The 15,165-nt window shown below is 41.3% G+C and overlaps 1 protein-coding gene and 7 non-coding genes across 8 annotated transcripts in view; 7 read left to right on the top strand and 1 right to left on the bottom strand.

Annotated features, from left to right (window-relative positions):
- The window catches only part of LOC143416884 (uncharacterized), a 463,686-nt gene that overhangs the window by 100,229 nt on the left and 348,292 nt on the right, over positions 1-15,165 (bottom strand). The window lies entirely within an intron of this gene.
- trnaf-aaa (transfer RNA phenylalanine (anticodon AAA)) lies at positions 398-471 on the top strand. The gene has a single exon. It is a non-coding gene; the product is annotated as a tRNA-Ile (tRNA).
- On the top strand, positions 965-1,038 carry trnai-aau (transfer RNA isoleucine (anticodon AAU)). The gene has a single exon. It is a non-coding gene; the product is annotated as a tRNA-Ile (tRNA).
- trnar-ucg (transfer RNA arginine (anticodon UCG)) lies at positions 1,395-1,467 on the top strand. The gene has a single exon. It is a non-coding gene; the product is annotated as a tRNA-Arg (tRNA).
- trnai-aau (transfer RNA isoleucine (anticodon AAU)) lies at positions 1,935-2,008 on the top strand. Its single transcript has one exon. It is a non-coding gene; the product is annotated as a tRNA-Ile (tRNA).
- Positions 2,502-2,575, top strand: trnai-aau (transfer RNA isoleucine (anticodon AAU)). Its single transcript has one exon. It is a non-coding gene; the product is annotated as a tRNA-Ile (tRNA).
- Positions 2,932-3,004, top strand: trnar-ucg (transfer RNA arginine (anticodon UCG)). Its single transcript has one exon. It is a non-coding gene; the product is annotated as a tRNA-Arg (tRNA).
- Positions 3,472-3,545, top strand: trnai-aau (transfer RNA isoleucine (anticodon AAU)). Its single transcript has one exon. It is a non-coding gene; the product is annotated as a tRNA-Ile (tRNA).

The raw sequence follows: 15,165 nt of genomic DNA on the forward strand, positions 1-15,165 counted from the left end.
TTGCTACGCTGTTGTCAACTTCATGTCCTTCAACAGAGACTCTACGAGTTCTCAAACGAGGCTCCAATGGCCAGGTTGGGGACTGAAGCCATGAACTTGTCCTTATCAGTGCCAGGCTCCAGTAGTCTTGGCTTAGAAGCAACCATAGAAAGTCAATAACATGCCATGACCTCAAGCGACACGGGTGAAAAAATTACGACTTGGAAGCAGGCTGTTGGTGGAACTCCACCTGCATAGGTGGCTTCTGATCAGTAGGAGCTTCCAAGAGTTGCCTTTCATTGGTACAGCTTGAAGTAATTTCTTGTAAACACACATTTCTCTTGTGTTCTTAACACTTCTTCCACCCTCTTTTTTGGTATATTAGTCAACAAAAGGATCAGTTTGCACACAAGTTGTAGGCCGGTTAGCTCAGCTGGTCAGAGCGTGGTGCTAATAAAGCCAAGGTCATGGGTTCAATCCCCATACTGGCCATTCCAGCAGCCATCCAAGGTGCTGTCTGGTGATAGATTGTGGATTTTATTTGGTGCGATCCAAGAAAAAACCTCTGCCAACTTCCAGGTGAGTGATGTACGCAACTACAAATGACAGCAAACCACAAAATTCACTGACACATGACACGCTAATGAATACATTACATGCTTAGCTACAATCTCCAAATCACTTTTCCAGCTACTTTCTGGATAAATCACTCATTTCCAAAGTCTGACACAGCATACTGCATCAAAAACTGCTGCTTTATATCCTCACCTATCGACCCTAACAGTAGAAGACGCACACCATGTATTGTTTTGTGGCAAATTTCGTCTTAAAGCATTTTTTGTAAGTCAACAGAAGAGTTTTTTTTCCCACTATGTTGAAGTAATTTCTTGTAAACACACATTTCTCTTGTGTTCTTAACAGTTCTTCCACCCTCTTTTTTGGTATATTAGACAAAAAAAAGGTGTCGGTTTAGGGACAAGTTGTGGGCCGGTTAGCTCAGCTGGTCAGAGCGTGGTGCTAATAGCGCCAAAGTCATGGGTTCAATCCCCATACTGGCCATTCCAGTATGGAAGGTGCTGTCTCATGGTAGACTGTGGTTTTGTTTGGTGGGATCCAAGAAAAAAACTTCTGCCAACTTCCAGGTGACAGATCGGGCCACGTAAGCTTTATGACGTCCATTGGCAGTTGATACTCTGGCTTAGTGGGTGGATCCACTGTGCATGTGGCAGGTAGGACTACGTTTTTAAGAGCGTGATACATGGGAAAAATTCTGTGGCATGCACTTATTTCAAGCAACAATCAATTATTTCAAGCAACAATCAAGCAATATCCACCAGCCACGTGACCAACCCAACACCAGCAGTTGGCTCAAGCAGACTCCAACGAACATTCGTGAAAAGTGGGAGCTTCTGCCAGACCACGTGGCCTAACGGACAAGGCGCCTGACTTCGGATCAGAAGATTGAGGGTTCGAGTCCCTTCGTGGTTGGTTGTGAGTCCTTGAGGAGCAGGCATGCGTTCGCAGCATGCCAACCTCAGCTCCTTTATGTCATCCAAAATTGCTACGCTGTTGTCAACTTCATGTCCTTCAACAGAGACTCTACGAGTTCTCAAACGAGGCTCCAATGGCCAGGTTGGGGACTGAAGCCATGAACTTGTCCTTATCAGTGCCAGGCTCCAGTAGTCTTGGCTTAGAAGCAACCATAGAAAGTCAATAACATGCCATGACCTCAAGCGACACGGGTGAAAAAATTACGACTTGGAAGCAGGCTGTTGGTGGAACTCCACCTGCATAGGTGGCTTCTGATCAGTAGGAGCTTCCAAGAGTTGCCTTTCATTGGTACAGCTTGAAGTAATTTCTTGTAAACACACATTACTCTTGTGTTCTTAACACTTCTTCCACCCTCTTTTTTGGTATATTAGTCAACAAAAGGATCAGTTTGCACACAAGTTGTAGGCCGGTTAGCTCAGCTGGTCAGAGCGTGGTGCTAATAACGCCAAGGTCATGGGTTCAATCCCCATACTGGCCATTCCAGCAGCCATCTAAGGTGCTGTCTGGTGATAGATTGTGGATTTTATTTGGTGCGATCCAAGAAAAAACCTCTGCCAACTTCCAGGTGAGTGATGTACGCAACTACAAATGACAGCAAACCACAAAATTCACTGACACATGACACGCTAATGAATACATTACATGCTTAGCTACAATCTCCAAATCACTTTTCCAGCTACTTTCTGGATAAATCACTCATTTCCAAAGTCTGACACAGCATACTGCATCAAAAACTGCTGCTTTATATCCTCACCTATCGACCCTAACAGTAGAAGACGCACACCATGTATTGTTTTGTGGCAAATTTCTTCTGAAAGCATTTTTTGTAAGTCAACAGAAGAGGTTTTTTTCCCACTATGTTGAAGTAATTTCTTGTAAACACACATTTCTCTTGTGTTCTTAACAGTTCTTCCACCCTCTTTTTTGGTATATTAGACAAAAAAAAGGTGTCGGTTTAGGGACAAGTTGTGGGCCGGTTAGCTCAGCTGGTCAGAGCGTGGTGCTAATAACGCCAAAGTCATGGGTTCAATCCCCATACTGGCCATTCCAGTATGGAAGGTGCTGTCTCATGGTAGACTGTGGTTTTGTTTGGTGGGATCCAAGAAAAAAACTTCTGCCAACTTCCAGGTGACAGATCGGGCCACGTAAGCTTTATGACGTCCATTGGCAGTTGATACTCTGGCTTAGTGGGTGGATCCACTGTGCATGTGGCAGGTAGGACTACGTTTTTAAGAGCGTGATACATGGGAGAAATTCTGTGGCATGCACTTATTTCAAGCAACAATCAATTATTTCAAGCAACAATCAAGCAATATCCACCAGCCACGTGACCAACCCAACACCAGCAGTTGGCTCAAGCAGACTCCAACGAACGTTCGTGAAAAGTGGGAGCTTCTGCCAGACCACGTGGCCTAACGGACAAGGCGTCTGACTTCGGATCAGAAGATTGAGGGTTCGAGTCCCTTCGTGGTTGGTTGTGAGTCCTTGAGGAGCAGGCATGCGTTCGCAGCATGCCAACCTCGGCTCCTTTATGTCATCCAAAATTGCTACGCTGTTGTCAACTTCATGTCCTTCAACAGAGACTCTACGAGTTCTCAAACGAGGCTCCAATGGCCAGGTTGGGGACTGAAGCCATGAACTTGGCCTTATCAGTGCCAGGCTCCAGTAGTCTTGGCTTAGAAGCAACCATAGAAAGTCAATAACATGCCATGACCTCAAGCGACACGGGTGAAAAAATTACGACTTGGAAGCAGGCTGTTGGTGGAACTCCACCTGCATAGGTGGCTTCTGATCAGTGGGAGCTTCCAAGAGTTGGCTTTCATTGGTACAGCTTGAAGTAATTTCTTGTAAACACACATTTCTCTTGTGTTCTTAACACTTCTTCCACCCTCTTTTTTGGTATATTAGTCAACAAAAGGATCAGTTTGCACACAAGTTGTAGGCTGGTTAGCTCAGCTGGTCAGAGCGTGGTGCTAATAACGCCAAGGTCATGGGTTCAATCCCCATACTGGCCATTCCAGTATGGAAGGTGCTGTCTCATGGTAGACTGTGGTTTTGTTTGGTGGGATCCAAGAAAAAAACTTCTGCCAACTTCCAGGTGACAGATCGGGCCACGTAAGCTTTATGACGTCCATTGGCAGTTGATACTCTGGCTTAGTGGGTGGATCCACTGTGCATGTGGCAGGTAGGACTACGTTTTTAAGAGCGTGATACATGGGAGAAATGCTGTGGCATGCACTTATTTCAAGCAACAATCAATTATTTCAAGCAACAATCAAGCAATATCCACCAGCCACGTGACCAACCCAACACCAGCAGTTGGCTCAAGCAGACTCCAACGAACGTTCGTGAAAAGTGGGAGCTTCTGCCAGACCACGTGGCCTAACAGACAAGGCGTCTGACTTCGGATCAGAACATTGCAGATTCGAGTCCCCTCGTGGTTGGTTGTGAGTCCTTGAGGAGCAGGCATGCTTTGCTAATTGCTGCTGGATGATTGCTGGAGGCTTGAAGCTGCTGGAAGCTGAGACCTGCTGTTATTTGACAGCTACTGGAAGTTGCAGGTGACTGCTTGAAGCAGAGTGCTGCTATCAGCTGAGAACTGCTGCAGGTTGAGATCTGCCAGAGGTTTAAAGCTGCTGGAAGCTGCTTGAGTCACTTGAGTTTAAATTATACTACTCCTCATATTCAGTATGTTTGAAACCTTTCATCGGTCTGGTTAGTGCTTTTATTCTGTTGTTGCCAGAGGCGGAGCCAGACATTTGAAACACCCGGGGCTTAGCCCAAAAGGGTAGTATGCATGTGGGATTTTTTTTTTTTTTTTTTGGGGGGGGGGGTAGAAATTACTGAAAGATTAATTGGCTCTGTTTTGAGTTTTGTTCAAAAAACAATGACTTCATATAGGGAAAAATATATATCACATGTGCAGGACACCTTAATTCTACCAAAGTACAATATTTAGATTGAGAAAAGTTTATATAATTATTTAGCCTTGTTGTGCAAACAAGCCTGCAGAACTTAATAAATATAGAATTTGAAAAATAACAAACCTAAAAAGAAACACTAGGTACGAGATACATGAGGACGGTGATAGTTTTGGTAAACAACCATTTGACTAACATGTGTGTCTCACCTGCTCTTGTTCCACCTCTGTTCTGTCCTCATTCTCCTCTCTCTCCCTCTCTGTTCCTCTCTCTCTCTTTGTGCTGACAATCATCAAATATACAGTTGAAACCACATATTTATGTACTCTTCAGATCAAAACACAAACACTTTTTTAATTGTAACATCAAATCAGACTAAATGTTTATTTTTTAGACTGATAAATCTAAAAAACATATTTGTTAACTTTAAGAGTAAAGAGAGAAACTATCTGTATTTCTTAATTGCAAATGGCACCAAATTGTATTCAAACTGAGCCACACTTATGGAGCTCCACAGTTCTTTTCCTGGTGTTTTGGTTGACATCTTTTGATTTTCCCATGTCACAGAAAATTTACTCACATGGACTCTACTAACCTATCAGAAGCTTCTTCAGCTCAGAATGGAATCGTCTGGAGTTTCTTATTAGTTAACAATAAACTTAGTGTACATGTACTCCTACATTTGATGAAAGTGATAAAAAATACAGCTCTGTCTCTCTTTATTCTGACATTTAACTAATTCAAAAGATATTTCAATATTTATCTAAAAGAAAAGTTTACTCTAAATTGATGTTGTACAGTAAAAATGTTTTATGTTTTCTCCCTAAAGTGTAAATATCTGGTTACAGATGTGAATATCCTGCTGAGTACTGAAATCCCTCTTATTTTGCATAGAAATATACTGAACAACATACAAAGCATAATATATAAAATAACATTTACCTGAGTTTTTTCTTTGAAAGAACCCTCTAATGTCCATTCTTATATTTCAGTGCATAACTGAAACCGATTTAGTCGGGGAGGGAAAATATGAAATAAACACACGTAAGCTAAGACTCTAAAAAAAATAGCATTTGTTCGGCTTTTCATTTCGCCATTTGTTGATTCACTTGAAGAGCGAGTAACGTAATATTGGGCAAGTGATCAGTTTGATATCAATCTTTCGTGATGCACCGTCATATTTACATTATTTGTACGCTACGAATGATTTGCTTTGGTACCTGGTCAAACTTAAGCTCCCCTTAGTATGGCTGGCTCCGTTTCTCCAACAGCGCACTCACTGCTGGCAGCAGCTACCCCGCCCCCTCGCTCAGTCGCTTAGTGCCTGAGCTCGGATCATACCAATATGAGGGGGGATTCATGCACAGTCGTAAATTCCCACGGTGTGCACTATGTGCTTCGAATATTGTGTGTACTTTTTGTTTTATACAGTTGTCAGCCAGGCATCTAACTATGAAAAAAATTACACTCCAAAAGACCCCGGGCTTCTGACAAAACAACCCGGGCTTAAGCCCAGTAAGCCACCCCCACGCTCCGCCCCTGGTTGTTGCTGTAGCGGGTTGTCAAATGCAGTTATTCATCAGTTAGTCAATGACCAGAGAATTGATTGTTTTGTCATTATTTTAATCACATTTAAAGCTGGTTCCAGTTTCTGAAATGTGAAGATTTGTCACGGCTGGGGGCAGTCGTGTGGTGTATTGAGAAAAGGATCCAAAATGCAGGCACTGGCTGGGGTGCGAGTGAGTGTTTATTTACAGCGGTGATAAGGTGACAAAAACAGGAAGAGCAGAGCGGGGAGTAAACAACCTAAACATGGAAAACTAAAGAACAAAACTTAAACCAGACACTCACAATTAGGCTAACGAGACAGGGGAGAGGTAAAACTGAACACACTGACATGAGACATGAACTTTCAGAATTAAACAGGAAACTAACAGACACAGAGAACCAGACAGGACACTGAACTTGACAGGCAGACTCATGAGCAGACACAATAACTCCATGGACAGACAGAGGGAACACAGAGAAGTGGGAGCAGGCAGGCAAAGAACAGAAACCTAACAAATGGCAAAATCACAACAGAATACATACTCGGAATGAACAAAAGCATGATTTTCTTGATCATATATGATCTTAAACTTAATGTCTTTAAAGGTTTGAACTTTTAAAATGTAACAAAAGATTGAATCTTTGAGTTTTTTTTAATTGTTCTTATTGTATCTAGAGTGATGACATTTAATGTCATTTTTCAGATGACAGATGTGGAGGAGAGACATGTTTCTTTGCCCTAAGCTGTGTCTGGCAGGCAGAGCATCTCCACGCTCCACAAAGCTGATGCTTCTGATTTGGAGTAAATGAGCTGAGGGAGACATCTGGTGGACAAACACAGACATGACAAGAAGAAAGATTAAAGTGCAGAGGGGAGACAAACAGCTGGAAATACTTGTTGGAAAGGATTGTCATGCTTCAGAAAAACACACAGCACACACTCTAACAATCCTTTATTTGCACTGAAGGAGACACGTGAAGAAACCAAATCACACAATAATGACGTGAACACATTTATAGCCAGTGTTCAAGATGATGGATAGAAACGAAAATCATGGAGCATTTATGCATTTTTAGGTCTGTGTCACAGAAACTGTTCAGCTATTCTCTGTTTATTAGTCTATTTATTAGGAACCTCTGTTGGTTTTTATATGTAAAGCATTTTTCTTCTATCATTGAACCTTTTCAGGGTTTTCTCATAGTAGTTTTGGGGAGTTTTTAATTTTACAGATTTACAGCTTCAGAATAACTTTGTGATGTCCGATTAGAAAGTCTGTGTCCATGTGGATTTTTTTATATGAATGATGAATTTGTTGTATTGCATTTGAGTTAGATTTTTACTGATGGATGATCCAAGTCAATGCACACAGCAGCAAAAAGAACTACAGCAACACAACCGAGAACAAACGAGCAGCACAAACAGGAAAGCAAACTGAGAACAAAACAGCAGCTACAATATCTTCAGAGTGACAAACTGCATTTAGCAGAACACCAACTTCAATTCAAAGAACCGCAAACTGCAGTTTCTACAAACCCGCTAAATGACTCCACCTGAACAGGAGAGGAGCGCTTCCTGAACCGATGTTTGTCAAAACGTCACGCCGCTGTCAGATTGGCGTTCACGCCGCCGTCGCTCCAGTACAGCTGAGCAGACTGCAGCCGTGGGAGAGAGTGACTGTGTTTCGCACGCTCAGCATTCTGATCCTGGACTTCATGACAGATCTGCCACTGTGAGTAACACTGCTTCGTCTTCCGTGGACTCTGTATCTGCTACATCAGATGACTGTGTGTTTGAACTCTACAGACATTGTTCAGAGGGACTCCTCGGTGTCACGTTATTCACCGGTTGTCCTCGCTCGTGATCTTTGTGTTCCTGAGCCGTCAGACTCTGCTAATGCTCGCAGTGTTTTCTCTGAGTTAGCCAATATGGATTTTCCAGCTGTTGAGTTTGCTGAACAAAGGACTGTTACTCCACCCCAGACTCACCTCCACACTATCACTGGCATTGTATCCCCACTGGACTGTTTTCCTCCTCAGCCTGTTGATTCTGAGGTTTCACAGCCTGAGCCCAGCCACACCATCAACAGTTGTGAATAAAACAGTGCGTGCTGAGGAGCCTGGACATTAGTAATCCTGCTCCTGCATCTGAGACTTCCTGTGTTGATCCGCCAGTTTCCCAGTTTGTGATATTTTCTGCGCCTCAGCTGGTAAACGTAAATGGTAGCAGAGTGCCACCTGCCATAGTTAAACTGGCTGAAATGCTGGAATTAGTGCCTCAGAAATAATGAATTAGGTTGGATTTTGTGTTTCACAGCCATTTATATGTAAACCAGCTCACCATGCTTTTGTGTCAGTCACTGTTAACACTGTTGTGGTATTGTTACACCCTTGGACTGTGCAGTTTATTCTGTGATGGCCTGTGAAAATACACCTGCTTCTGTAACCTCCTTCTGAGCTGAGAGTTACTGAGTTTGCTAAGCCTGAATCTGTGTATACAAAGACTGTTTCAAAGATTCGCTATTTCGAACATGGACAGCTTAAGAACAGCAGAGTTGCTAAAACCAGCCTGCCATACGTCTGTCTCCTGAAACTGTGTTTGACACCATTAACCTAGTTTACCCAGTGACTGTTACTGAGCTCCGCTCTGCACCTTGCACCTACCCATACCATAGGTCAGTTTCTAGCTCTATTACCTGTTCAGGCTTTAGCTCCACTGCTAGCTGCTGAAAGCTCTAGTGAGCTTATTCAGTCAGCTGAGGACTGCATCTTTCTGACAAAGAGGACGAGCATCAAAATTTCCCCTCAGAGGTGAAAAAGATCATGATAAAGAAGACTTAAGGCGGCACCACAGAAGAGGGAGACTTTAATGTGGCAAAAGTACACACACGTTGTACTTAAGTAGAAGTACAGAAACCTGTGTTAAAAATGCTCCAGTAAAACTGATTCAATGTATTTACTTAAGTAAAAGTGAAAAAGTACAGGCTCTGAAATGTACTCAGTGTAAGACAGTAAAAAGTAGCTGAGCTCTGCCTCGTGAGCAGAGAAAAAGAAGGAAAATAAAACAGGGCTCTATTTTCTGTTGCCTACGTTGTAGAGGGCGACTTTGTCCCTAAACAGGAAAATGAGGAGTCAGGAGTTAAAGTGGATTCAGCAGGTGGAGGAACCCTAAAATCAGCTGTAATGGCTCAGTGCCTGGAAAAGATCACAAATCACAATCATTTCTATTCAGAGCTCCAGTGGATTTTCTGAATGTACAGGCTGTGATCAGCTGACCTGCTGCTCTTTGTGGATTTACACAAGTGAATTCAACCAGATGTCAGCTGATGTTTTTATGAGTTGAACAGGCTGATTTCCATTCTCTACACTGACAGTAAATTGTTTATGCTGTCTTTAGATTAGACACTATTCAGCTGCTCTGAAGGTGGAATTCAGTGAATCTAAGCGCCACAGTCACACACTGTTCTGTACTTTAAATCCATCACAGTGCAGCAAACTAACCTGTTTATCCTGCAGTAGCATGCAACCTTTAAATAACACAGTTAGTCTTCATCAGTTTGTTTAGCAGCACGTTTCAGAATATGAAAAAACATAATGTCACATGTACAGACCCAATATTTGATTTAAAAACTGAGCTTTAAATGTTACATGTGAGCTTTACCCCCTCCCTGTGAAATACAGCAGCTGGACCTTTAGCTACAACTCACTGTGACACAAACTGCACATGAAGAGTTTGTGTGTTTGCTGATGTTTGTTGAGCTGATAGAAACGTTGCATTTGAAATGTCCTCACGCTTAAAGTTTGATGCTTGAAGGCTGTCTTCATCCTGCTCTCTCAGGCTTTGTTCAATGTTGCAGTGAAACAGAATTTACAAAGACAAAAACAAAAAAAGACACGAACTGATCCACATCAGTTTATAACAATATTGAACACAGGCTGCAGCTGGACACTGACAGGTAACATCATTTTCACCTGCTGTTGCCTGGATGTGGAGCTGCACTGTAAACAAACACTGAAGCCCAATTCCATCAGAGTAGGAACAGAAATCTTTAACGAACTAAAATAATAAATTTCATCAGCTTCTCAGCCCCTGAATACAAGCAGACTAGTGGATCAGAAGGTTAGAGTTAGCTAATAATCTCTAATGTTTTTGATGCTATTTAGAGAACAGATAAAAACTTTTTGTCACAGCAACGTCGCCGTATTATCAGGACAGTTTGAACTTTTGCTGTATTTCAGTTAAAGTGTGTTTTAAATCTGCATCACTGATTTGTGCCATGACATGATCTCTTCATCGTCTTTCTGCCACAGCAAAGAAAGTCTTAATTAGGCGATTAATGACAAACCAGCCTCTGTGTGAGCGCACTGTAACATCATGATACCATAAACACTGCATATGAAACTTGTTCTCATCTGTCCTGTATGTCATCATTAGGCAAGTTAAGAAAATATAATGTTTAATGATAATTCCAGAAAATAATACTAACATGTGGTATTATTACTAGTATTAATATAGTAGTAGTAGTATTTTTAGAGGTGCTCTGATTAAATTTGGGGGCGCTTGAACACCTCATAGGAGGAGTTATGAAAAAAGTGAAACCAAACGGAGCAACTTGTCATAGTCGACCTGGGCCGGTTCTAGACAAACATATATAAGGGGGCAGACCGAAAGGGGGCAAATGGTGGCAGTGGAGGCAGGAAAGGGGTGGGGTTGGGTGGGGTGTTCTTAATAACTGTTTTTGTCATGTAACTGAATTGCACTTTGTCAGGCCTCTACCCTAAGACTAGACCAACTTGGGTGTCCCACCTGAAGGCTGGTCTTACTCTTAGGGTCACCGAGGCACGCAAACCCCCTGACCACATTAAGGTGGTAATCCGTCAGGGGGGAAACAGAAAAACAAAACAACCAAAATATTCCTCATCTGTCACGGTTTGCCGGGGCAGGCCGTGTGGATAAATAACGGACCCAAGATGCAGACTGCTTAAGTGGAGGGTGAGCTTTATTTACAACCGGAGAAGTACAACAAAAAGGGGTGGCGAGAAACAGAACGGTAAAAACTCTAAACTGGGAAAACTAAACACAAAACCAGAACACGAGCGAGGGTACCTTGCAGGGAGAATGACCAGGAAGCCGGAGGCATAAACACAGAATGGCGTAAGGGAAATGACGCAGACGAACCAGCAACTACCATGACAGAAGACACAACTTAAATACACTCAGAGAACACAGGGAGATTACACACAGGTGGGGAACACAGCTGGGAGGAACTAGGCTAACGAGACAGGAGAAAGGTAAAACTGAACACTTTGACATATGACACAGACCTTCACAATAAAACAGGAAACTCAGACACAGGGAGACAAGACGTTGAACTAAACAGACAGATTCACACACAGACGGGGTGACACCATAGACAGACAGAGATACAGATGCAGACCGAATATAACACGTAGAACTCAAACAACAATAATCATCATGATAATAAACTGGAAAATGATAATACTAAACTTAAAGCGCTGGGTCACCGACCCAGGACCATGACATCATCAGATTCTAACAACAACTAAACAACAACTAACAACTAAAAGCACTAATTAGATGCCTTATATTAAATATATCCAAGCCCAGCAATAATACATCTTACTATTGCTAATATTAACAAAACTAAAAAGGGTAGGCGATGTTATTTAAAAAATACAGTTCACCAAGTCTTAAAAAATAAAACTCAAAAATAGAATTAAAAAAGAAAATAAAGAATAAATTAAACTATCCATCCAGATCTTTACAACCAACAACATCAAATCCATCTTCATTGAATGGCCTAATTCTCAAATAAATTTGTAAAATAAAGTAAGATTAAAATAAGACTTCTCAATATAGCCAATATTTACAAAACTAAAACGGGTTGGCATAGTAATGAAAAAAAAAATCACCAGCTCTTGAACAAAACAGATTTTGTCATGCTTTAAGCTTATTTGTTTCGTAAGGGACTGAAGTCTGTTTGCAACTAAACAGCTCCACTCTCCTTTCTCCTCGGTCCACTCTACAACAACAGTCTCCTGTTTACCTTTCCAAAAACACTCTTACAGAGTCATCCATATCCAACTTATTTGTTATGGACTTCTCATGGACCAAGGTCACCAAATTCCTCTTTCTCTTATGTTGCAAAACTAAATAATCTTTGCTAAAATCACACTTTGTGTCGCGTCTGACAGACACAAGTCCCCCAGTCGGCAGCTGGCAGCAGACAGGCTCACAGTGGTGCTTGTGGGATTGAGAAACACGTCTTTTCCAGACTGAGGCCACGTCCACACCAGCCCGGATAGATTTGAAAACGGCGTCTTTGTCTGAAAACACTCCGCGTCCACACTAGTGTTTTCAGCTGTTTTCACAGAGTTGTGCATCCACATTGAAAGGGTTGAAACTCTTACGTCCCAGTACTGCGCATGCGTGAAACGCAAGACGATTCGACCTGCCTCATTTCTGTCTGCCGCTTATTTACTTCCCGGCTCTTAGAAACGTCTCTTTGAAAAGCGCAGAGTTTTTTTAAATGGACTAACAATGAGGTGGAGTTGTTGCTGCGAGTAACACAAAAGTACAAAGTTGCAAAAGCGAGTGAGAATCATGAATCATGCAGCGGCCAACAACGGTCCAAGCGTGGGATTTCTCTCCTGGAAATGTGCACATTATCTTTTCCTTTCTATTGGTAGGTGGCACAGTGCACGTGTGGCAAGTAAGCAAGCTAGAAGACTGGCAATGCTGGGTATCCAGTTACAGAAGCAACACATTAACAAGAGAAGTCTGAGTAAAACCAAAGTTACTTTCCCTAGTAACTAGTTACTCTGAAAGTAATGAGTAACTTGAAGTAACTGAGTTACTTTTGATATAAGTAACTAGTAATGTAACTAAGTTACTAATTTAAAGTAACTTACCCAACACTGTACATAACATTCATCAATCTTCAAACATTAAAGAAGGAAAACCTCTGGGGGACAAACCCAGTTTGATCCGGATGGATAATTGATCCATGTCTATTTAATCTGTTTGCCAAAATTTTAGTGGAAATTTTCATATCCAAATTCAACAAAGCAATATGTCGATAAGAGGAACATTCTGTTTCATCCTTTCCTTCTTTCAATAACAAAGAAATATTAGCGCACGGCGGAATGCTTGAGTATGGAAAGAATGCTTAAACATTCTCAATAAAAGCAGGGCCACCTTTTCAGAGTATTTTTTATACAATTCAATGCCAAACCCATCTGGGCCTGGGGACTTTCCACTGGGGAATGACTTAATAGCTTTCGAAACTTCTTCAACAGTAATATCTGAGTTTAAAGCCTCTCCTGCAGCGTCATTCATTGTCGGGAGATCCTGCTTCCCAAACCAATGAGAAATATTGCCCCAAGATTTCGACATATAGAGCTCTTCATAATATTCTCTAAATCGCTCATTAATAGCTTTAGGGCTAATTAAAATTTCGCCTGATCTTGATTTTATTTTGTGTATAGCCCTACTAGCCTGTAGGCCTCTCAGCTGCCGAGAAAGAAGCTTATGGGGCTTATCTCCAAACACAAAATGCTTCTGTCTGATCCTAAATAGCTGATCTGTTACTTGACAAGATAAAATTGTGGTTTACTCAAACTTCCTTTTAATGATGTCTTGAAACAAAGAGGGACAAGAGGAGGCCTTGTGGTCCTGTTCTAACTGTGTTAATTCAGCTTCTATTTCAAACAGGCGTTTCTGGCGTCCTTTTTTTAACGAGGATTCAAAAGAAATAATTTCTCCTCGCATGTTTCCCATAGAATCGAATCAGAAACGTCTTGTTTATCATTAGTTTCCAAGAATTCTGATATTTTAGTTGTCATAAATCGGCAAAAGGATGTCTCAGACAGGAGTGACGGGTGAAAACGCCAGTTGTTTCGTACCACAGAAGTCCAGGACTAAAGATCCAAGATCAAGATATTATGATAAGTTGAGCATACAACTTTAGACATCAATTTAGAATCAAGCAAAAAAATAATCTATTCTGGAGTACGATTTGTGCACTTGTGAAAAACAAGAGTAATCTCTACCAGTGGGGTTACACAGTCTCCAAACATCAACAGGTTAGTAGAACTCAACATATTATTATTCAGAACAGTCGAAGCGTTAAACAACTGGGAGGTTTGATTGGATCTAACCAAGAGTTTATCAAGTACACAATTAAAATCGCCTCCTAAAATTACACGAGTATCAGCGAGACTAAGTAATAAATTAAATATTTGTTGAAAGACAGATCATAATTATAAAGCCAGGACGGTTTGCCACTTCATTTTACGCGTTAAAGCAGGGGTGTCAAACTCAAATACACAGTGGGCCAAAGTTCATAACTGGATCAAAGGAGCTTGCAAAGAAAAGCGTCTGGACTTCTTTAAGTTACTTGAAGACGTTTCACCTCTCATCCGAGAAGCTTCTTCAGTTCTGCACCAGTTCATAACTGGATCAAATAATCATTGAAAAAAAATCTTCCTCCAAATATAACAAGGAATCTTTTCTTATGGACTCAAACAAGTTTTGCTGAAAAACGAAATATGGAACAAGCAAAGCTTAATACTAAACAATATATAAAACTAATATAAACTTAATATTGCACACATGCAAAATCAAATTTCCAATTAAATAACAGATCAGTTGAAGTCATTTCTTAAATAAAAATTGCATTTGCAGCATTCTGAATTAAATTTTAAATTTAATTAAATTAATTTTTTTCATCATATTCTCCCACCTGTTCAGAAAGCTCCTGTTTTCTCCCTTTCTTTTTGCCACTTTGGGATTGGTAGCATGTAGGGATGGGTATCGTTTAGGTTTTATCCAATACCAGTACCAAACCAGTACTTTTGAAACGGTGCCGGTGCTTAAACGGTGCTCAAACTGGTGCTTAAAGAATGGAGAACACAAAATTGGTCCAAAAACCTCTCATGTTCAGCTGTTTTTTTGTAAAAAGATAACAATGTTAGCCTTTTCTGCAGCTATAGGGGCATATATGGTATCACTCTTGGCTGGAAGCAGTGCTTAAACAATGGAAAAACACAAACTTTGTCCAAAAACCTCTCATGTTTAGCTGTTTTCCACTTTTTCTTTGGTCATTTTAGCCTTTTTGGCCAGGGTGAAGGGAGTATCTGCCATCAA

The sequence above is a fragment of the Maylandia zebra genome, linkage group LG3 (assembly GCF_041146795.1).
Source record: "Maylandia zebra isolate NMK-2024a linkage group LG3, Mzebra_GT3a, whole genome shotgun sequence".
Classification (NCBI taxonomy): domain Eukaryota; kingdom Metazoa; phylum Chordata; class Actinopteri; order Cichliformes; family Cichlidae; genus Maylandia; species Maylandia zebra.